Genomic DNA, 22441 nt, shown 5'->3' on the forward strand with positions numbered 1-22441 from the left:
GAGAGTCTATGGACGTGGTAGGCAATGGGACTCTGTGTGAGCTAAACCTCTAAGCCCCCCACATGCTCCATAGTCCACCACGTTTTCTTACAGAGCACAAATTCAAAAACACAACTTCTCAGGCTGTAACCACAGATGTTAGACCCCAGGAGTGGGGCTCTTCTGAATGTCAGGACACAACTGTGGCTGCACCAGCCAATCACCCACGAAGCCAATCTTTTCTTTAGAAGTGACTTTCCTATTAAAAATAACAAGTTTTCATTTCATTGTGAAATCTATGGCATGTGGAATAACCTCTCTTCTCCCCCCTTCATTCATTCCTCATTTAGCCAACAGCTATTGAGCACTCACTATGAGCGGTGTCATTTAAGGTACTGGCAGTATAACAATGAAGAAAGACAGACATCCCCCTTAATCTTGCCCATTCAAATGGAGCAAGACCACAACCAACCAAGCAACAAATTGGCACGTAGTGGTAAGTTCTGAGGAGCAGAATAAAGCCCGGAATGATAATAGGGAATGAAAGTGCAATTTCAGAAGAGGGGGCCATAAGGGGTGCAGCAGGAAGAAGAGGAGGCGAACAGTAGGAGGTCAGGGTGGAGGGGAAGTGGAAATGGGTTTTGAGTGGGGTGTGGGAGTGCTGTGGGGAAGCAGGAGAGGGAAGGGAAGGCAGCACACGTGTGTGTGTGTGTGTGTGTGTGTCTGTGTGTGTGTGTGTGTGTGTGTGTTATGGGATTAGGGGTTAGGAGAAGCAATAGGGCAGGACTTGAAAGTGGGCAGAGGTTTGGAAGTGGAAGAGAGACATTTTAAATCATTATGCAACCTCTCTCCTTACTGGAAAGCCAACAAAACTGTCTCCTGTTCACAGCTAAAGCTGGACGGTGATGCTGGACTAGAAGGAGATCTCTTTGATGGGGATGTGTTCCTTCCAAATGGTTTTTCTCTAGCATCTGTTTCTCAGGTTTTTCTACGATGTTCTGTTAGACACCAACACCACACTTACCACTACAGAGCTGACATGCTAAAAGAATAATGAGTTTATGGACACCCCACCTTCACCTCCACCCCATAGAAGTCATGGGAGTTGAGTGGTTAAGCGCATGTTCTGACAGAAAAAAACCACAAGGTGGCGCCATGAATCTGTAAGACCAGAAGTTCCACACTTTGGCTGGAGCAGTTGGGAGTCAGGCCAAAATTAATGCCAGGCATTGCTTGAATGCCATCTACCTATTATATCATTCAATTTCACAACACCCCTGCGAGACAGGTATCATTAGTGTCAGCATTCTGCACTGACACACTGGGGCTCAGGGATCCCAGATGGGAATAGGCAGAGCTGGTTTCTGAACTGATTTCTTCAACTTCAAATTCATGCTTTTGACAGTAGCCCTCCAACTATAGCAGAAGGTGAGCTTTGCCTCCAAACCATCTACTTTCCACAACGACTGCTAAGATGATAGTCCATGCTTCACCCACGACATCTGAAAGACTAAAAAGGAGTTGCAGAGCAGGATGGTAGAGCCCAGTGGCCTTCCAGACTTGGTGCTAGGAGCAGTGGTTAGTGTATGTGGTATGGGGAGTGGTTGTGGCCAGGGGGTGATTTTCTAGTGATATCAATAGGATCCCAGACTGATGGAGTCCTCCTTCATTAGCACTGCCTACTATTTGGCTTTCCATTCCCTCAAAAACCCAGACCAGATATGCAGTGCCCTCAGGCTGTCCAGCATCCTTTTCAGGACCGCCTCACTCAGGCCCCATCCCCTGAAGTATTCTACATTTCCAGCAAACCTTCTCTGCAGGACAAACCTTCTTTCAGGGAAGCTGATTCCCTCACAGATTCAAGGCAAGGCTTTCTTAGGACAAATACAAAAGATGATACACAGCAGCTGTTTAAAAAAGAATAAAGAGAATTTATGGTAGCAACAAGACAATTGTCTGTTGTGACTTGATGGCTGGGAAAATCAGGATCCACGTTGGAGGGGTGGATTTCCTAGAGAGGAGAAGGAGCTGGAAACCAGGTGTCCCAGAGGGATGTGCATGCAGGTGTGGCTAAATGATGGGGGGAGAGGCTCACTTCCCTAGTCCCTCACCCCGTGTGACCCTCCCTTCCCCTCTCCTGGAGGGACAGAGGTCCGCTTCCTAGGAGCCTCCTGTACCAGAAAGGTTAGTCAACACTGCACTCAGAGGCCAGCAAGGACACCTTTGCTGGACTCCTTATCTGTTTTCCTTCCTTCCCTCCTTCTTTCCTTCCTCCCTTCCTTCCTTCCTTCCTCCCTCCCTTCCTTCCTGTCCTCCCCCCTTCCTCCCTTCCTTTCTTCCTCCCTTCCTCCCTTCCTTTCTTTCTTTCTTTCTTATTTTTTTGCATTCCTAGGGATCCAACCCAGGGCCTTGTATGTGCCCAGCAATTGTCTACTACTGAGATACACCCCCAGCCCTTTGCCTGCATTTCTGACGCCACAACCAGTTTTGTTCAAAGTACTGAAATCCCAGACAAGCAAGGCTGACCCCCACTTGACACCCTTCTGACCATGCAGCCAGGAAATAAATTCCCCCTCCTTCTGCCAGCCCCAACTTTCTCTGAGACCAACACACTGGCTGTCTCATTGCAACTGGGTGTTCTGGAATCTTGCTTGCACATTCTCAAGAAGTGTTCATGGTGGCAGATTTATTCACTACATTTAAAAATTCAGGCTTTCTTTAAATTATGAAGTGATGATGTCATTGTAAAACATCTCATGTGTCTAGTATATATCATGAAAATTAACAAAATAAGTGTTCCATACCCATAATCCCACCTTCTGCCTCTTTTTCAGAAGTTGCTGTTAATAAATTGGTGTTTGTTATTTCTTTCCAGAGCATGTGTGTGCACACAGGTATGGCATGGGAACAGGAGTGTCTGTGTATGAAGGTTTCTGTGTATGTCTGTGTATGTGTATTTAAAACACACTCACAAATAGGATCCACACATGTGTCCCATTCTTTTACTTGCTTCAATTCAAAATAACCCCTTCTTGTTAGTACATATAAATTCTCTTCATTCTCTTTTTAGACAGTGGCCTTGTGTCATCCTTATGTTCATCTCAAGTTCCTTCCAGAAGGCAGCCTCCCCTTGAGTCCCTGAGAGAACTACCTTGCTTGGAGTAGCCAGCAAGGAGGGAATACAGCCCCTGCCTCAAGCATGTGGCCTGGTGGGCGAGGTGAGTTTGTTGGTTAGGTGAACCCTGATATGGCACAGGGCAGTTCACCTGCCCGATCATTCTCATCCTGGCTCTACGTTTAAAAACCTTGTGTTCAATTAGCTGAGGAAGTGGTCATAGCAAAGAAGTTTCCCAGCCAGGGTTTGGCTGTCTCGCAGAGCATGCTGGGCAGATCCCTGAGGTGTCTGGTAGAGCCTTGGGACTACTACAAATCCCATGCAAATCTCTCAGCAGGGTTGGCCTGACTGCCAAGAGGACAGTGTCCAAGTGGCTCCTGCTGGTTCTAGGCTCTTAGCACAGAGTGTGGAGAGAGCCTGACTGGGATGCCCAGCAGCTGCCTTGTATTTGGCTCATTCCTTTAACCTCTCTGAGCTTTTGTTTCCTCATCTGTAAAACCTGTACAGAAATACTGCAAAAGATCAAGGGGAATGAACTCTATCCAAGGACCTAGAACAGTACCTCTCCATAAATTTACTCTACCTGTCTGAAAGGTAGAGTTTTTTTCAGTACTGGGTATTGAACTAAGTGCTCTACTTGAGCTACACCCCAGTCCTTTCACTTTTAGTTTGTTTATTTAAATAGCATCTCATGCTAACTTTACCTGGGCTGACCTTGGACCTTGATCCTCCTACCTCTGCCTCCTGAGTAGTTACAATTACAGGTGTGTACCACCACACCTGGCCTAGGAAGGATTTAAAGTGGTTTGGGTTATAATAAAATGCAAATATTTAAAGTAAGGAGGAAGAAGATAACATAAGGTGAAACCAGGAATGAGTTCTACATGAGGATTTTGCATAATTACATCAAGATCCAAGCCTCAAGGAGGAGATCGTTTCACCTGAGATAAGACAAAAGGTGAAAGCGTCCAGGAGTGACCTAAGCCAGTGCTGCCTCTCCAACTTTAATGTGCCCAGAATCACCCAGGCATTTTGTTAAAATGTAAATTAAATCCAGCAGATCATGGGTGGGGCCTGAGAAGCTACCTTTCTTGCAAACTCCCAGGTAGAACCAATGCTGCTGGTGGGCAGACTACTGTCTGGTAGACAGAGTAGAGGTAAATCAGGCTAAGAGAAAAAGAGTGAAGATCCCACCCCTCCAGGCCCAGTGAATTGTGGGAAGAAGATGGGTCCAGTCTGGGGACTCTGATTGCACTCATGAGTGCTGTTTTTCCCGCTCTTGGCTAAAGTCCCAGAGCTGGAGATGGGGAAGGCAAGTTGAATAAATTGAGGAAAAAGACAAAAGCAGACGTCCATTGTGCTCTGACCCCTCTTACAACTGTAGCATGTGGGAGGCAATGGGGAAGGTGGGGAAGGTGGGCTCTGTGATAGGGGCAGGGGCAGGAGAGAGAGCCTCGTCCCATGCAGGATGGGAAGAACTAGAACAGGCCCAGCTTCCTGCCTGTCTCATGGGGGCTTCCAAATTCAAATATTGCTGGGAACATAGAGCCGCAATGGGTTACGGGCTGAATAGGAGTCCAAACCCATGCTTCAGGGGTTAGCAGAGTTTCCAGGAACAGAGGAAGTGGCCAATCCGTCGTCTACACTAAGAGAATAAGCCAGATTACACCCTCCATGTAAGAATGGCTAGGATCAGAGTAGACTAGTCTAGTTCATGGACAAGATGGGCAGGTAGAGCATAGGTCTGTTCAAAAATTGGCTGGGGACCGTTCTACCACTCCTGAGTGATGACATGAGGGCATCTAGACTTCCTGAGGCCATGTTACCCAGGGGACCTGGGAGGGGTGAAATAGCTCATTAGAGTTGAACTTTGGAGCTCACCTAATATTTACCCCAGACCAGTCAGTTAATCAGCCTATTGAATTGCAACAATATTAGATTTGTTACAGAGAACTGAAAGCCACAGCTTTGCTCATCTGGGCAGAGTATGTACATTTTTTTTAGCAGGTGTAACAAAAACAAACTGTAATACTGCTCAGTAAATAGTCCTTACTGCCACTGAAAAGAACTCATTCCCAGGCCCCTTTTTTCTTTTTTGAGATAGAGTCTCACGCACTAGCCAAGGCTGGCCTCAAACTCTCCATCCCCCTGTCTCAGTCTCCTTAGTGCTGGGATTACAGGGGCGCGCCACCATACGCAGCTTCCCAGGCTGCTTCTTTTTTTTTTTTTTTTTTCTGGCACTGGGGACTGAACTCAGAGCCTCATGCATGCAAGGCAAACACTAAACCACTGAGCTATATCCCCAGCCCCCAGGCTGCTTCTTAATGGGATCCACAAAGATAGGACCACCAACCTGGGCAGAGCTGAGAGAGTCAATTGGACAGATGTCCTGGGAAGGTGCAATCTGAGCAGTAGTCAGGAGGAGAGGAATCATTCAAATTGGCAGAAAGGGAGCAAAGGATGGATCTGAGATGGTTTAAACAGAGCAAGGAGCATAGATCAGTGGTAGAGTGCCTGCCTAGCATGTATAGGGCCCTGGGTTCCATCCCCAGCACCAAACAAACAAATAAAACAAAACTTTAAGCAAAGCATGAGAAGTCTCATTTATTAGGTCTAAGAGTCTTTTACTAAGCTCCTATTGTATGCCTGCCACCAAGCTAGGACCTGGGTAGTCAGAAGGCCCCCTTGTCACATGGCCACTCTCCAAGCAGAGGGTGAAAGGACAGCACGTCTCTCCTGCCCTTCATACAGGAGCACTTGTGGGAGGTGGCTGTTAGCTGACTTTCCATCACCATAGAAAATACCTGAAGTTAACAACTTTTAAGGAGAAAAAGTTGATCTTGGCTCACAGTTTCAAAGGTTTCAGTCCATGGTTATTGGCCCCATTGCTTTGGGCCTGTGGTGCCGTGGTACATCAAAGGAGGGAGCACATGGAGGAGGCCTGTTCACCTCACGTTAGCCCAAAAGCAGAGAGGGGTAGGGGAAGGGGTGGAAGAGGCCAACCCTTTAAGGGCTCACCTTCAGTAACCTAACTTCTTCCCACTAGATATTCCACCCCTTAAAAGTTCCACCACGTTCCAATAGTGACCAGACTGGGGACGTGAGCTTTGGGGGATAATTCAGATCTAAACTTTAGCAGTGGTTCTAAGAGTGGGTGTTTAAAATTTTCCTGCTAATTCCCCTGAGGCTTGCCTTGCCCTCCACTCGGAAGAATCTGAAGATGAGAATTCTTGTGGATGGTAAAACCAATGTAGCATAAATCTGACTCCATCAGCTATATCTCAGGGAGAGAGGAGCAGTCATTTGTATTTGGAAAGAGGTTCCCAGTGATGTGCTCATTTGCCCTCTTTCCCTACCCCAGCCCTAACACACACATGTACATGTACACTCACTCATGCATGGTGACATATCTAGAGCCCTTGAGTCATGCCGGGGCACGAGAAGTTGGGGGCAGCAGGAGGACAAATCGGAAGCCCTTCAATGCGTCTGGTAAAGGATCTGACCTTGTGATTACAACTTGCAGAATTGTCAAGTTGTAAATTCACTTTCATAGAGTATAGCTCTCGTTTTACTGTGGGGGCCCTGTGTAGAGAAGGAAGGACAGTGTGTGGTCACACAAAGCCAGGACTTCCTCGGCACCTGACAGGCAGTCCGTGCTCCAGTCACTCTGAGGTTCCTGGCTGCAACCCTCCAGCGTGCAGGACAGGATTAATTATTAATTTTTACAACTCCCCAGACGGGTATCTGTGAACCACAAGCTCCTACACATCTTTTCCAAAATCCAACCACTTAATCATGGTTTCAGCTGGGTCAGCCAGTCCTGGGGGCGAAGGCCAAGTTCACTGGGTGTAGCTGGAGGCTCTGGAACTGATAATGCTCTCTAAGAAATTCATATGTCTTTATGAATGTCAGACTGAGTCTCATCACATACTTTTCCTGGTAGGAGTCCTCTCTTACCTTGTGCTACTTAGCTGTAGTTTTCAGAGCAATTTTACAAGTGTGATCTCAGTTGATCACCAAACAACGCTGTGACTGGCCTAGGTGGATATTGTTCTCATGGAGAAAATAAAGATTCAGAGAGGGAAGGGACTGGCCCAAGATCACACAGACCCAAGGACCACCTGGAGGGTCCCTGGCTGGTCCACCATTGTAATGCAGGGCTATTAGTTTACAGATTTTGATGTGTCGGGAGTAAATCCTGACTCCTCCACAGGCTTCTGAGTCTGTAGAGTTTATTAGACTCTCTTGGACTCCAAACAGGAAGAACAGCTTTCAAATCAGTGGCCAAAGTTCTGCTGTGTCCACCGAATGGTGCCTCCTCTTGCTGATCTCTGCAGTTGACTGGACACAGTCATGGCCAGGAGCTAGGTGAGACCAGGGACCTTGCTGCCTTTGAATGTGTGGCTGCCTTTGAACCTGGAAGTGTCAAGCCAGGAGACCTGAGTCTGAACAGACATTGCCTTTGGGGAGCACAGGCAGCTTTCTTCTGAGGAGACGAATGTGACTCTGGGCAAGTTGTAGCACAGCTGTGTCTCTGGACATTGGCAAACTCAAGAGGAGCCTCTGATGGAACTGTGCTGTTAATTTCTGGCTCTTTATCTGTCAATGGAAAATGGTAATGCTTATTTCATAGCTTTTCTGTTGCTAGTTAGAAAACATAATGCAACAAGTCCTGCTGTCCACAGCAACACCAAGGAAATGTACAGCACTCATAACGAAAATCTACTGAATGACACTGAGAAATACACACACACACACACACACACACACACACAGAGTTTGTTGTTTATTCATTTACTTATTTATTTTGGGACTGAGTCTCACTTGGTAGCCCAGGCTGGCCTTAAGTTCAAGATCCTCCTGTAAGGTTTATTTTTTATTTATTTATTTATTTATTTATTTATTTTTTTTTTTGGTGCTGGGGACCGAACTCAGGGCCTTATACTTGCCAGGCAAGCGCTCTTCCACTAAGCTAAATCCCCAACCCCCTGTAAGGTTTATTTTTAATCTGACAAAGTGGCTTCATGTAAAACAATTCTCTTGGGAAAAAAAATAAATGCATGAATGGAGTCATACAATTTCTGTGGACAAAAAAAAAAAAAAGAACAGGATGGCTATGCAGTCTGTGTTATTACAACACATTGGTGAAATTTCAGTGCTAAAAACAGCAGGCATTGGGAGAAAGATGGGCAGGTCCATAGAAAGAAGAGGATGCTCAGGAGAGATTGTGCGTGGAAAGGAAATGGGTAAGCTATGTATCCGAGTTGGGAGGCAGGAGGAAGGACTGCCTGTATACTAATGCCATTGGAATAACGGGGGAAAGTGAAGCTTGAGTCCTATCTAATCACCGAGCTCAATTCAAAATCTCAGATCTTCATACACAAGGTAGAGGTAAAGACAGTTTCTTCCCCATAGTGTAATTGTAGGGGTGAAGTGAGCACAGCTCTCAGCCCTGTGTCAAGTTCATAGCACCCCTAAGAGATGTTAGCTAGCATTGTTTTGAGTGTCATAGTAGTCCAGACAATTTATAATAGAAACTTATGATGACAAAAGTATGACAGAAAATTTAAGCAAATGCTTTCCTGAAAATGGGTGAGTGGCAGAGATTATTTCCCTAACACACTACATCATTTATGTGATAGTACTTTAACTTTTTTTAAAAATTACATTTTATAATATGACATATGTGTTTATTTTAAATTTAGAATGTGATGCGTACAGAGAGTATGCAGCTGAACCAATCAGATGAAACCATTTTACCTGGAGTTTGGTGCAGGTTTTTACTTCTCTGGTTCTGTATAACAAAAAATAAATACAATTGAATTTAAAAAAAAAAAGTTTTCCTGACTTCAAGGTGCTTTAAAGAAGAACAGGAAGAAACCAGCCAAGGCAGGGTGGGTGAAGAGCTCAACCTGCAAAGATGTCTGTGCAAAGAAGGGTACTAAATATTTTATGTAAGAGCAAATGTAGGAACATTTAAATTTCAAAAAGGAAATGGTTACAAAAACCTCTGTTTAATTGAAGGACGGGTTGTTGTACAGCCATTAAAAGTTAAAAATCATCTGACTGACAAGTAATTGGTTGGGGAAATACTTCAGGTAGAGTGCCAATCAGGACACAAACTAATAGCTACGGTGTATCTGAACACACCAAAACGTTTATCTCCACATGCTGGGCGTAATTTGAGGGTTTTTTCTTTCTTCTTTTCAAACTTACTACAATAAACCTGCTTATTTTACAATTCCATGGGATTCAATAGAGGCTTTTAAAGTCTATTTTTACACTTTTAAAGGACGGGAGTCTTGCCGGATAATTTGTGCTTTGCAAAGTTATTTACTGAGCAAAGATTTATAAAAGATCCTTCTCCATCTTTTCCTCTCAGGCTGGGCTAAGTTTGGGGTGTCTGCCAATGGACTATCACAAGAACATGGCCACAATTTCCTTGAATAATCTTCCCCTAGATGTTACTTTTCTATTCAAACAAATTGTGGAGAAATGTAAAATGCTTATAACTTCTTTTTTCAATTACAGAGCAGGGGACCTGGGCAGCTGTTGACTTATAGAAGTGGCTGCTTCTAAATAGGTCCCATCCCCAAGCTCTACCTGGGCTGCTCCATGGGAAGCCATGGTACTAAGATGACATTTGTCCCTACACCCAACTCCAAGGCAGCAAGCTGTGTCTTGGGCTTTCTTGAAAGTTCAAAGTCTCAAGTGTCATAAGTCCTCAGAGCCAAAGATTCCCTCAGGTGGAGTCTGGCTTCTCAGAAGCCTCCCAAACACACAGTGATAAGTAAATGAGCCCCAAGAAGCCGGCAGGCAGCCAGCATGGGGTTGGATGCCAGGCCACTGTGATGCTTGCCCAGAGAGACTGCGCCCATCAACACACGTCGGCCTGTTGGGGCAGCTTCCTCTCAAGCTTGTTATGTTGCCCTCGGCACCCAGCCGTCCCCACTGGCAGGAGGAGCTGTGGAAGGTGGGAACACAGTCTGCCCAGGTGAAACTTGGCTGGGACCTCAGGCAGGCTGGGCTAGAAGGAATGCTGTTGGGTTGAGCTGTACCAGCTGCCTGCACAATGCCAAGGCCTGGGGTGATGACTATGGGGACTGGTCACCAGGGCAACCTGCCCCTCAGGCTGCTGAGGGGGTCAGGGAGTGGACACCCAGGTGCCAAGCCTTGGCATGCCAGGGCTGTCTGGGCCACAGAGTCCACAGGTGTGAGCCCACACCAATGGAGCAGGCACGTGGATGTGGAAATATGTGAGGCGGTGAACTTCCCACAGGAAGAAGCTGGCCCTGCTCTCACCATTGGCTGCAGCCTTGGCTTGGTTTATGAGGGAGAGCAGAGAACAAGGACAGACCCCCGGTTGGGGAAAGTGGATAGAAGAGACCCCAGGACAACTGGTATTTGTTGAGCTTTTACTCTGTGTTAGCTGCAGACATTCAGCTTCTCACTTTTCTCATCATGGTTGCCAGATTAGCTCCATTTCATAGTTGGGGAAACTGAGGATCAGAACCCATCCACAGAGAGAGGAAGGTGAATTGACAGGTGGAGGTAGAAGGGAATCACACCCACATCCACGAGACTCCTGAGCCAGGCTGTTCCCCACTGTCCCCAGTTCTGTGTCATTATGCAGCACACCCCAGCCCTGACAAAGACCTGCCACAGCACCTCCAGGCTCCTTCTCAGGCCCAATGGCCCCTTGTGACCCCCTCATCATGGGGTCTCTGCCAAGTCCTCTTTGGGAAAGCTGACACTCCTCTCTCTAGCCAGGGACATGGCGAGGGGTGAAACACTTGTTTTCCTTCTTTCTGGTTCCAACATAGGATCCTGGATCCTCCTCTTTCCTCCTTCCCTGGACTGGTGTTCCTCTGGGAAATTGGGTGAGTAGTCATCAAAATAGCAAACATGAGGTTATGAAGGTTCTAGATCCCAACTGAACTCTCAACTCCTCTCCCTAGCCACTGGCCCCTGGCTCCCTCTTGGGAGGTACTTAGATACCCAGGTGGAGTCTGAAGTTTGCTTTTATGTCTAAGAGTTAAGTTTATTAAGCCTCCCTCATCCCAATCTCGTCCTGTCCCCCAGTCCTATTCTTTGGTCTCCACCAGTGGCCAGAGATGGCAAAAATAGAGGGCTCACCCTTTCTCAGGGGGACTCTTTGCTTTTCTATGATTTTCTGTGTCATCCTGCCCCAGCCACCCCCATCAAGGAAGCAAAAGGGGCCATTTTTATTTGAGGCTTTCTGGTATGCAGAAAATGGAGCTCAATGTCAGGGTTTTCAATATTCTTTCCATAGACTGTCACAGAGAAATGCCTGCACAGGGGCTTGGTCACAGGCCCTGGGCCTCTGGGAAGGGCTCTGCATAAGCTGCAAATACTTGTAGGCCTAAACTCACTCTGCTGTAGCAGAAGGGAGAGGAGCGAAGCCTCACAGGCCCAACTTGTAGGGTCCCACAGTGGGGCAGCTGTTATCTGGAGGAGGCTTCCTTGGGCTCCATGTCCTTCCCATGGGGACTTACGGCATGAATCAGGCCTTCCTAGGAAGGAGACTCATCCCTGATTATCTCTGTGTCACAGAGAGAGCAATGTCTGTCCCTCCTCAACCCCAGAAATGGAGACTGGCTCAGGAGCTACCTGAAAGACCAGACCTTGGAAACACAGATGTCATCCAGACCTGCTGTTTTCATAAATCAAAGATTTGAAGCAATATATTTTTCTCTACTCACAAGAACAGTATGTGTGGCAGTTGACCCATGGATGCCGAGCCACACCCATCCCATCCACAGCTGTGTGGCTTGTGGCAAGAGGGCAGCTTAGAGCTGTCAAAGCGGGTGGGAATCTCCATCTCACAGAAGGGCTGAGTGAGGTAAACAGACAACGCGTCCCGTTCCTGGGACGTGGAAAGCAATGAATGGCACTGAATGACATGGGTTTGAGTGAACTTCAGAATCATGACCCTTTGAGGGCCTTGTCAGTCATGAATGGTACAGCAATAGTCACTGGGTGGAGCAGGCCTGGTGCAGGGCACAGGGGAGCTGGACTGCTGAGACCCTGTCCTGACTTCGAGGGCCAGTGGGAAGACACACACTAAACAAGGACCTATATGTAGCAGGTGCTTGCATGTGTTTATTGTATAGATTGCAAAAGTAGATATGTGAGGTGTTTATGACAGGAACATTTGAGGGGTTGTGGAGTGAACTCAGGGATCTAATCCAGCCCACGCCTCTCTGGAAGGTGAAGTTGAGGCAGAGGCTCAGGGTAAGAAGAATTTAGCCAGGTCCTTCTTGGCACCTTTGAATGAGCATTTTCTAAACTGCAGTGTTACTATGGTTAGGAGAGTTAACCATTTAAATGTCTGGGGTCCAAGGAAGGAATGGATTAAAAAATGTGATTATGGTATACAATGGACTATTATTCAGCCCTGAAAAAGAAAGGAAATCCTGCCATTTGTGACAACCTGGGTGGACCAGGAGGACATTACGCTAGGTAAAATGAGCCAAGCACAGATCTCACTTACACACACATATATATATATACACATATAATCTCACTTACACACACATATATATATACACATATAATCTCACTTACACACACATATGTATATATACATATAATCTCACACACACACACACACACACACACACATATATATATATATATATATATATACACATATAACCTAAGAGTTGAACTGCTATTAGAAGGAGAAAATAGAATAGTGTTTACAAGGCCAGGGGGAAGGGAAAATGGGAAATGCTGATCAGAGGGCACAAAGTTTCAGTTATGTAAGAAAAGTAAATTTTGGAGAGCTAATGCACACACACAAACTCACGCACACGCACGCACATACACAGAAGAAAAGCGTAATTGTCAGATGAAGAGAGTGTTAATTAGCACGGTGCTAATCATTTCAAATTTATACATCTATCAGAACAGCATGTTTATGCCCTAAATAATAACATTTTTATGTGCCAATCACACCTCACTAAAACTGTTTTAAAACTTTAAAAAATACAGATGGGGCCCAGAAATTACTTTCCCAGGACTGGTTAACTCCCGTTCTTAAGGAGACACAGAACGGTTTCCTCCCTCCCTTCCTCTCCGTCCCTTCCCCATTATAGCCATGTCCAGGCTCTGCTCTAGAGTCAGCCATTATCTTTTGGCACTCTCGCCTTTCAAAAGGCCTCCTTGGCACTTACATGCTCAAATTATTTTATCTGGCCTTCAAAATTTGCTGGTGGAGTGCCTCAACCAGTAACAGTGCCTGCCTACCAAGGGTGAGGCTCTGAGTTCAAATCCCACTGCCACAAAAAATGCATTCAAACATCTTCCAATACAAAGGGTACAGTGATCAGAGGTCTACAAGTCTGGAGCAAGAGCTCATGCAATGTCGTGACAGCCCCACCAGACAGGCACCTCCATGCCAAGCACAGAAGAGTCAAGTGACCTGTCTAATATCATAGTTAGCAAGTGGTGAAGCTGAGATTCAAATCCATGTACCTGAGCTGTCTCAAAAGGCCTAGTGATCAGTCCACTAAGGTTGACCTGAGAAATTTCCCTCCTTCGCCTGCAAGCTTCTATCCAACCCCAACCTTTTAAGTTTCCACCACTCCTCCTGGAGCATTTTCTTTCAGAGTCTCATAGACCCATGAGGTCAAAAACTCACATCTAACTGATGAGTCAGAATTGTACCCAAAGGACATTTTCTTTTGCAAGGTCTGTCTTGCAAAAGAAAAAAATAAATCTCCAAGAATAAGTGGGTCTCTGTTCCTGTGCTCTGGGATCCTTTGTTAACCATAGCCAGGGAAGGAGAAGGCAGAAATCACTCTGAGAGAGGCATTAAAGACAGTGCCCAAGACCTGGGCAAGGTAGGGCATGCCTGTAATTCCAGCTTCTAGAGAGGTAGCCGTAGGAGGATCATGGTTCCAGGCTAGCCCAGGCATGGTTAGTTCAAGACCCTACCTCAAAAACAAACTAAAATCAAAAGGACTGGGGTGTGGCTTATTGGTAGAGCACCTGCCTTCAAGCATGAAGCATGGGTTTGCTTGTTTGACTCCAGTATTATCAAAACAAATCCAAAAAACTCACTCAATGTGACTGGCAGTGTGCAGTGCTGGTTGTGTACTGCTTTAGTTAAGGGAAAATTGGGCTGTTCAGAGACCAGGGATCATCCAAGTCTCCCTGTAAAGGACCAGGGGGTAAAAAGTTTGAGTTTTGCAGGACTTACAGTCTCTGTTGCAACTGCTAGACTCAGTAGCTGTGTAGTGAAAACAGTTGTGTTAGGCGGCTTTCTGTTTCTGTGACAAATACCTGGGCTAAATTACTTAAGAAGAAGCAAGGTTAATTTTGGCTCATGGTTTCAGGGGCTTCAGTCCGTGGTTGGTTGGCCCTGTTGCTTTGGGCCTGGTCACAGTCCATCATGGAGGGAGCACATTGTGGAGCAAAGCTGCTCACTTCATGACAACCAAGAAACAAAGACAGAGACAGGATGAGGCTGGGCTCCCAACATCCTCTCGAGGGCAAACCACAAATGATCTAACTTCCTTCCACTAGGTCCCATCTCTTAAAGGTTTCACCACCTCCCAGTAGCACCACAAGCTGGGGATCAAGCTTCTAACACATGTGCCCTTTGGTGACATCCAAGATGGGAACCATACCAGCAATCACAGAAGAAACGAACGAACAGTCTGGATGTGTTCCAACGAAACCTTCCTTCCTTACTGACATAGGCAGCTGGCTCTAACTGTCACCCTCGCTGCAGCTGAAAGATGATGGTAGATTTCACCTGTGTGCATCGATGGTGAAGTGAGTGATTCTAGTTGTGGGAGAAATTGTTTAGGGACCCAAGTTCCTTCTGTTGTGTTGCTCTGCCATCCCTGAGGGCCATAGGGTCCTCTGTGTAGGAGATGGTATGGAATAGAAAGAGCAAGAAGGGCACAGGGATTGGGGATGTGGCTCGGTTGGTTGGCACTTGCTGCTCATGTGTGAGGTCCTGGGTTCCATCCCCAATGCTCCCCTCCCCAGCTCCATTAGCGCTTAGTCTAGAGATGAAGCAGGAGACTAGTAAGTGTGGTCTGGTCCTGTGTCCATACACCCCATCATTCCCCACTTCCTCTCACCATCTCATTTTTTATTTATTTGTTTTTGCAGTGCTCAGGGCCTACACCTTGAGCCACTCCACCAACTCTATTTTGTGTTGGGTATTTTCAAGATAGGGTCTCGTGAACTATTTGCCCAGGCTGGCTTTGAACTGTGATCCTCCTGATCTCTGCCTCCTGAGTAGCTAGGATTACAGGTGTGAGCCACCGGCACTATCTCCATTTTTGCTGTTGTTCAGATGATCACTTCTTCCCTTCCCTCTCCCACCCCCACTCCCACACAGCACAGGGGTTGACATTGTTCTAAAGGTAATCTAAGCCTTTTGTTACAGTGGTTGGGTCAGGATTCTAGGCCTAAAATAATCAGTGAAGAACAATTTTCCTGGCCACAGGGATGAGTCATGAAGGAGAGAATGGGATCCTAATAAGAGGGTTGATTTATCACAGGCATCTGGAAAAGACGTATTCTTTTGTTTTGGTTTTGATTTTTGAGATAGGGTCTTGCTCTGTAGCCCACGCTGACTCCCTGATCATGTGTTGACGTGATCTTCCTGCCTCAGACTCCCAAGTGCTGGAATTACAGATGTGCTCCACCATGCCTGATGGAAAAACAGAATTTTCCTCAAATGAGAGTCCTCTTTAGTAGGATATGGTAGGAATACAGGGGCTTCCCTGTAGCCATTAAGGAATTGTGGTAGCATATATATAACATAAAATTGACCATTTTAACCATTTTTAAGTTTATAGTTTGATGATATTAAATACATTTGCATTGTTGTGTGACTGTCACCAGTGTCCATCTTTACATCTTCATTTAATTTTCCCAGACTGAAACTGTACAAATTAAATGCTTCCTTCCCATTCTCCTCTTCCCCCAGCTCCTTATGGTCACCACCCTTCCTGCTTTCTCTATGACTATTCTAGGTACTTCATGCTAGCAGGGTCATATGGTATTTGTCTTTCTGTGACTTCTCTTTTCACTTAGCATGTCCTCAAGATTCAACCTTATTGTAGCATGTGTCAGAATCTCCTTCTTTTTAAGGATGTATATTATTCTATCATATGTACTGTGAAAGTTATCAGAATCATAATGAAGTCACTTGTGTCACGCCCCGACAAAGACTATGGATATAAAATAAATAAAGCCTGCAGGTTATGAGGGAGTGGACCTCATGCATGCATGCCTGATAACAAGAATTACCACTAAAGACTGTCAGAAACACAACCTTACACAAAGGCTGCTGAAACCAGACACAAAGAACACTTCTTTAAGGATGTCTGTCCAACTGCTGTTCAACCTTGGACCAGTGCCACCTTTGTTATTGATCCGTGAACACTCTGTTGTTATCCTTGAGGCCAACGATTCATATAATACGATTATTGTCTCAAAATAACTTATGCAATCTCTTCATTTTGCGTTTACACCTTTCCCTGTCCTCCCCTTTTGAATATACCCCTGGTTTCTATAGCATGTCAGTTCCAAGTCACAATGTTCTTTGTTCACCAATAAATATCATTATTATTTAGAGTCTCTCTAAACCAAAGGGGGGGAGGATGTAAACAAAGCTAGGAGGTCGTGAAAGAAGAGGTCTTATACCTGATTGCTTAATAGTAACTATCACAAAAGACTCTGCCAGATGACAATCTTGCACAAAGGCCACTGCAATCTTACACACAAAGTACTCCTACAAGGACATCTGTCCCGCAACTCTCTGTTCAACCCTGGTCTGACACCATTCTTATTAATCATTGCAACCAGGGATTATTGCTGTAGATTGATGCAATCTTCCTCGCTTTTTGCTCTTGCCTCTTGGAAAAACCCACAGTTTTCCATGGCATGTGCCTTCCTATTGCTACGCTGAGCCATTCCCTGTTCCACTGCCATGTGAACAAATACACATCTATCTGTGGAGACTCTTTCTGTCTGATTTCATGGTAGACTGATGGCACCTGCCATATCCACTCCACAGGACTGGTGGTGACAGAGGAAGGACTTTGAAGCTCGAAAGGGTTGGGGGGGGAGCAGTGTTAACTATCTTCTACGCAATGGTCAGCACCGAAGGCAATGAGCAAGGCCTGTGGACTACAGTATGGAAGGCCAGGCAGCCTGGAAGCCCTGGCACCAGGCTCCTGAAAGCCATGGCTGAGCTGGGTGCATCTCCAGGGAGGAGATAGAATCTCTGCTCTGGTAGGTTGACACTGGGGCTTCTGCAGCCATGGTTGCCTCTGTATCAGCGGGTCCAACAGATTCGGCCAAACTACCTTGATAACATAAACTGTGTCTGCACTCAACATCAGACTGTTTTGTCATTAGTCCCTAAACAATACAGAATGACAACTATTTTCATGTCATTCACTCTGGATGGGGTGTTGCAACTTAGAGATGACGTAAGGAGGATGTGTGCAGGCTCTGTGCAAATACTATGTTATTTTTTTGAAGGGATTTGAGTGCCTGCAGATTTTGGTATCTGCAGGGGGTCTTGGAACCAATCCACCACTGATACCAAGGGATACCTATCCCTTGGGAGACAGTATTCTCACCTGAGAGCAAAGTAATGGAGGCTCAGAAAGTTTGCACACTCAGTGTCACACAGCCTGCATGTGACAGAGCCCAAATGTGAAAGGAGAACCCATCTTGTCTCTGAAGTACTCCCTCTGACTTGCATACTGCCTTTGTATAGAAAGTCCCCAACCTTGGACTTTCCTCAGTCTTGTCCGCAGGTCTCTGAGAGTTGCCTCTCTCTGCTGTCTAGTCTGTGGTCCTGGGCACTTTGGGGTGGGAGGGGGCAGATTCTCATGGGTAGAGACAGGGGTTTCCAGGGACAAGGGTTGGTGGCCAGGTGACCTCTGCTCTGTGCCCTGAGCTCATGCCCCTCAGTCTTGCTCTGCCTGTAGAATAAGCATCAACAGAGAAGAGGTTGGCACCATGGTAGTTTTTAGTGAAATTATTTTCTACTTGTTGGTCCCAAGAAGCAGACTCCTCTAGTGATAAGAACATGAGTGTTAGAGGGGGAAGGGCCCAGAGTGGGAGCTGCCTGCTTTCTAGGGGTCCCCTGGCTTATGGTACCCTTATGGCTGTAAGGGCAGGGACACTACCTTCTTCACCTTGGTGTCCAGGACCTCTCAGATGGCCAGCACAGAGCTGACACATTTGTCAAATGAGTGAATGAAAGATTATTGCTGTGATGGCCGTCAGCCTTACTTCCTGTGCTCTTTACATTTCTCAGCAACCCCTCCACACTATGGGGTCCCTCCTACACCTCCTTCTAGTTCTAATCTCCCTCCCACTGACCTCCTGGTCTATCTGAGCTCATTACCCTCCTCCTGCTCCCACATTCCCTTCCTCCCCAAAGTGGCATGCCCTATGATAAAGCTGTTCCAACTGCCAGTGCCCAGATAACATCAGCGCCTTTCTGGCCCTGCCTCTGCTGAGTTCCCTACCCTGTGATGTCACCATGTTGGCCAATTTGATTCAACCTTGCCAAAAAGATGACCTTTTCCCTTCCCTTCCCTTCCCTTCCCTTCCCTTCCCTTCCATTCCCTTCCTCCCTGTTTCTCTCCCTTGCCCCTCCTTCCCTCCCTTCCTTCCTCTCTTTTTGACAAAGTCTTGAACTCATAATTTTCCTGCTTCAGACTCTCAAGTGTTGGGAATGAAAGAAAATGAAATGCAGCTACTTTATAGTTTGTAAGCATTTTATTGTTAACACTGGGGTTTGAACTTAGGGCCTCATGCTTACTGGGCAAGTTTTCTACCTCTTGAGCTACAGCTCCAGTCCTTTTTGCTTTAGCTGGTTTTTGGAGAGGGTCTCATGCTTTTTGCCTGGGGCAAGCCTTGAACCATGACCTTCCCACCTGTGCCTCCTGAGTAGGTGGAATTGTGAATATATGCATGTATGCCACCACACTCACTTTATTTGTTGAGACAGAGTCTCATTAACTTATTGCCCTGTCTGGCCTCAAACTGAGTTCCTCTCAATCTCTGCCTCACAAGTAGCTGAGATTATAGGGATGAGCCACTATACCCAGTGTAAATTTGCCTTTTCATGTGGTAGTAGGTACATTCTTGACTCAAGTGAATTAATTTACAGCCTGGCCTCAGTTGTGAGATTCTTTCAAGACTTTTAAAAAAAGAGAAGTAAACCTTTCTTTTCTTGTTTTTCAGGTAAAACTGAGTTGGTTGCTTTTTGGTAATTAGTTGAAGAGCCCAAATTCCTTAACCCTGTCTGAATCTTCTGATTCCTCCTTGACTTCAGCCTGGGCTAGGCCTGCAGCAGCCCCCAAGCAGCAGTAGTGGTGGCAGCCATGGGGACAGCAGCCACAAATGAAGATGGGGTAGCAAGTGAGAAAGTGTACTCCTCTCCACAGAAAAAGCAAGGACCTGCTTGTAACCACTGGGGATGGAAAGAGGCTGAGACAACAGTAGGGCAATCTGCAGGCAAATGCTGGCAATGGTGCAGACACCCTCCAGGAAGTAGAAGGGCAGTTTCCTCTCTTCCGGGTTGTAGATGCTGCCATTGTCCAATGCCTGCTGGAAAGTCAGCCCAGGAGCAAAGGGGAGGTGAGCAGCACATTCAGCGGTGTGGCTTCCCTGGCTCCCACTTTGTCTCCAGTCATTATCAGCCTCAGGTCACTCCTCAGGTCACTCAGGACATCAGTGGTGCCTCTGGAGAGTTTAGTGGTGATGCCTAAATCCTGGAAGAAGGAAGTCTTCTTGGGCCCCAGACCAGTGTTCTGAGCTGGCACTGTAACTTCACTTGGGGTAATGGCACCAACATGGACGGCAGCATGTCCCTGATCCCAGTGAGGTCCTCCTTGGTGAATGCGAAGCCCATGTTCCCCCAGATAGGCAACAGTCTCCCCAGAGCTGGGGTGTTTTCTAGGTGCCCGCGGATGGCCTGGCATGATGGAGTGCTTGCCCGTCAACACCACAGCCTTCCCCTGGAGAAACAAGCAGATCTGATATATACCTGCTCAGAGCTCACATGTTCTGTTCTTACAATGAAGCAATTTGCATAATCACCCAAAAGCTGAATGATCTTAAGGAAGTGGTTGAACTTCTAGGTCACCCCCACTTCCCTGGACATCAAGGCAGTGCTCTGGGCGTTGCCTTACTAGGTTTTAACACAGTGTCACTCTTACAAGGATGCCTGGTCTCTTTCAAGACTTTGAAGTAAGAGCCTGCTAGACAGAACAATCGTCCTTCAAAGATGTCCATATTCTACCTAGCAATTCCATTGTGGGCAGATGCACAACAGGAAGAAAAATAGATGTTCACACAAAAACTTGTACACACATTTTCATTGCAACATCACAACAGCCTAAAGCTGGAAGCAAGCCAAATGCTCATTAGCAGATCAACGGATAAGCAAAATGTTTTACCCATAGAGTGGAATATCATCAGACTATAAAGAGGAACGAAGTATTGACACTTCACAACATGAACAACCACTGAAAACATGCTGACTGGAAGTCAATCACACAGACCATGTGTCACGTGTTTCCATCCAGATGAAAGTCTAGAATAGAGAATTGCTCTGTGGCTGCTTAGGGCAGGGGGTAAGAGTTGGGCAAGAGATAAAGGGTACAAATTTTTTCTTAAGGGTGATGAGAATGTTCGAAAGTCGACTGTGCAGATGGTTGACATTAAATGTGTACTTTAACAGGGTGAATTGAATGGTCTGTGAATTGTATTTCAATAAAGCTGCTAAAAAGCAAAGACGTCCATGTCCCAGTCTCCAGAACCTGTGAATATGTGACTTTACGTGGCAAAGGGGACTTTGCAAGTGTGAGTAAATTAAGGATTTTAACACAGGAGTTTGATGTGGATGGGCCCAATGTAGCCATAAGAGTATATATTTTTTAATTTCGTTTTTATTTTTGGAAGAGCTGGGGTTTGAACTCAGGAGTTTGTTCTTGCTAGGCCACTTGAGCCACAATCCCATCCCTTTTTTGGCTTTATTTTTTAAGTGGGGTTTCACTTTTGCCTAAGACAGTCCTTGAACATGGATCTTCCTACCTATGCCTCTGTGTAGCTGGGTTTAAAAGTGTGTATCACTATGCCTGGCTATCATGTGGATTTTATAAGAGGGAGGCAGGAGCTTGAAGACAGAAAGGACTCAAAGGTGGGGTGGGGAGAAATTCAAGATGCTCCTTAGTTCTGAAGATGGAGGAAGGAAAGGGCCAAGAACCAAAACAATGCAGACAGTCTTCGGAAGCTGGAAAAGAAATATTCTCCCTTAGAGTCTCCAGAAGGAGCTCAGAACCATTCACACCCAAAATTTAGCCAAGTGGAAGCCATTTCAGACATCTGACTTCCAGAACTATAAGATAACAGATGTATTCTTTTAAGGCACTAAGTTTGTGGCAATGTGTTACAACAGCAAAGGAAATATACAGAAAGTTTCAGAGACAAGGTCAAGAGGTGGTAGGTTTTGGAACTATGAGATTAAACTGAGCTAGCAAATGCAACACTGTCTCTTTCCGGAGGCCTTCTCTGACCCCCTTCTCCACCTTCTACTTCAGAGGCTCCTTATAACCTTTAAATTCCAACTCTGGCATTGAGATCCAAAGCACATCCTTGACAGGGTGTCCATTTCCCTCTTTCAGGGAGAGATTACGACAGAAGGAAAGGGCCTGAACACCCGTTTTTGTATCCCGTGGGCCTAGAACAGTACCTGTCATGTAAGTATTCAGCTAGTTGGTGACAGAATAGCTAAGGCCAGTGAAATGTAGAGAATGTGAAGAATAGTGATAGTGGCTGGTCTTGATTGAGTTCTTATGTGATAAGTGCCTTTATTTCTCTACATGCTTAATCCTCAAGTCAGTTCTGTGAGGCAGGCACCATTCTGATCTTCATTACACAGATGGGAAGAGAGAAGTCAGGAAAGGTTATATATACCCTGCCTGACTCTCAGCTACCCAGCCCAGAACCCGTATTCAGGTTCTGACTGTTCAGTACCACAGCCACAGATCACATGTGACTTATGTTGGTTAAAATTAAAAATTCAATTTCTTGGCCAGTGGCACATCTCAAGTGCTCAATGATAGGGGTGGCTAGTGGTTTCCCTGGTGCCAGTACCCCCTTCAGACATTTTCATCATCACAGCAAGTTCCTTTGCACAGTGTTACTCTGAACCTCTGAGCCATCGTTTGTCACTGTATTAAATAAAATATATGACATTGAATCCTTGATTGTCTTAAAACAAACAAAAGCACACCTAGTTCTTCATCTTTCCAAAGCACACATATG

At 46.0% G+C, this 22441-nt stretch overlaps 1 pseudogene; it reads right to left on the reverse strand.

Moving 5' to 3' along the window:
• Window positions 1-18883: 18883 nt before the first annotated feature.
• Window positions 18884-20399, reverse strand: LOC109692307 (putative ribosomal protein uL10-like; annotated as a pseudogene).
• Window positions 20400-22441: the final 2042 nt, after the last annotated feature.

Source organism: Castor canadensis, chromosome 11 (assembly GCF_047511655.1).
Source record: "Castor canadensis chromosome 11, mCasCan1.hap1v2, whole genome shotgun sequence".
NCBI lineage: Eukaryota > Metazoa > Chordata > Mammalia > Rodentia > Castoridae > Castor > Castor canadensis.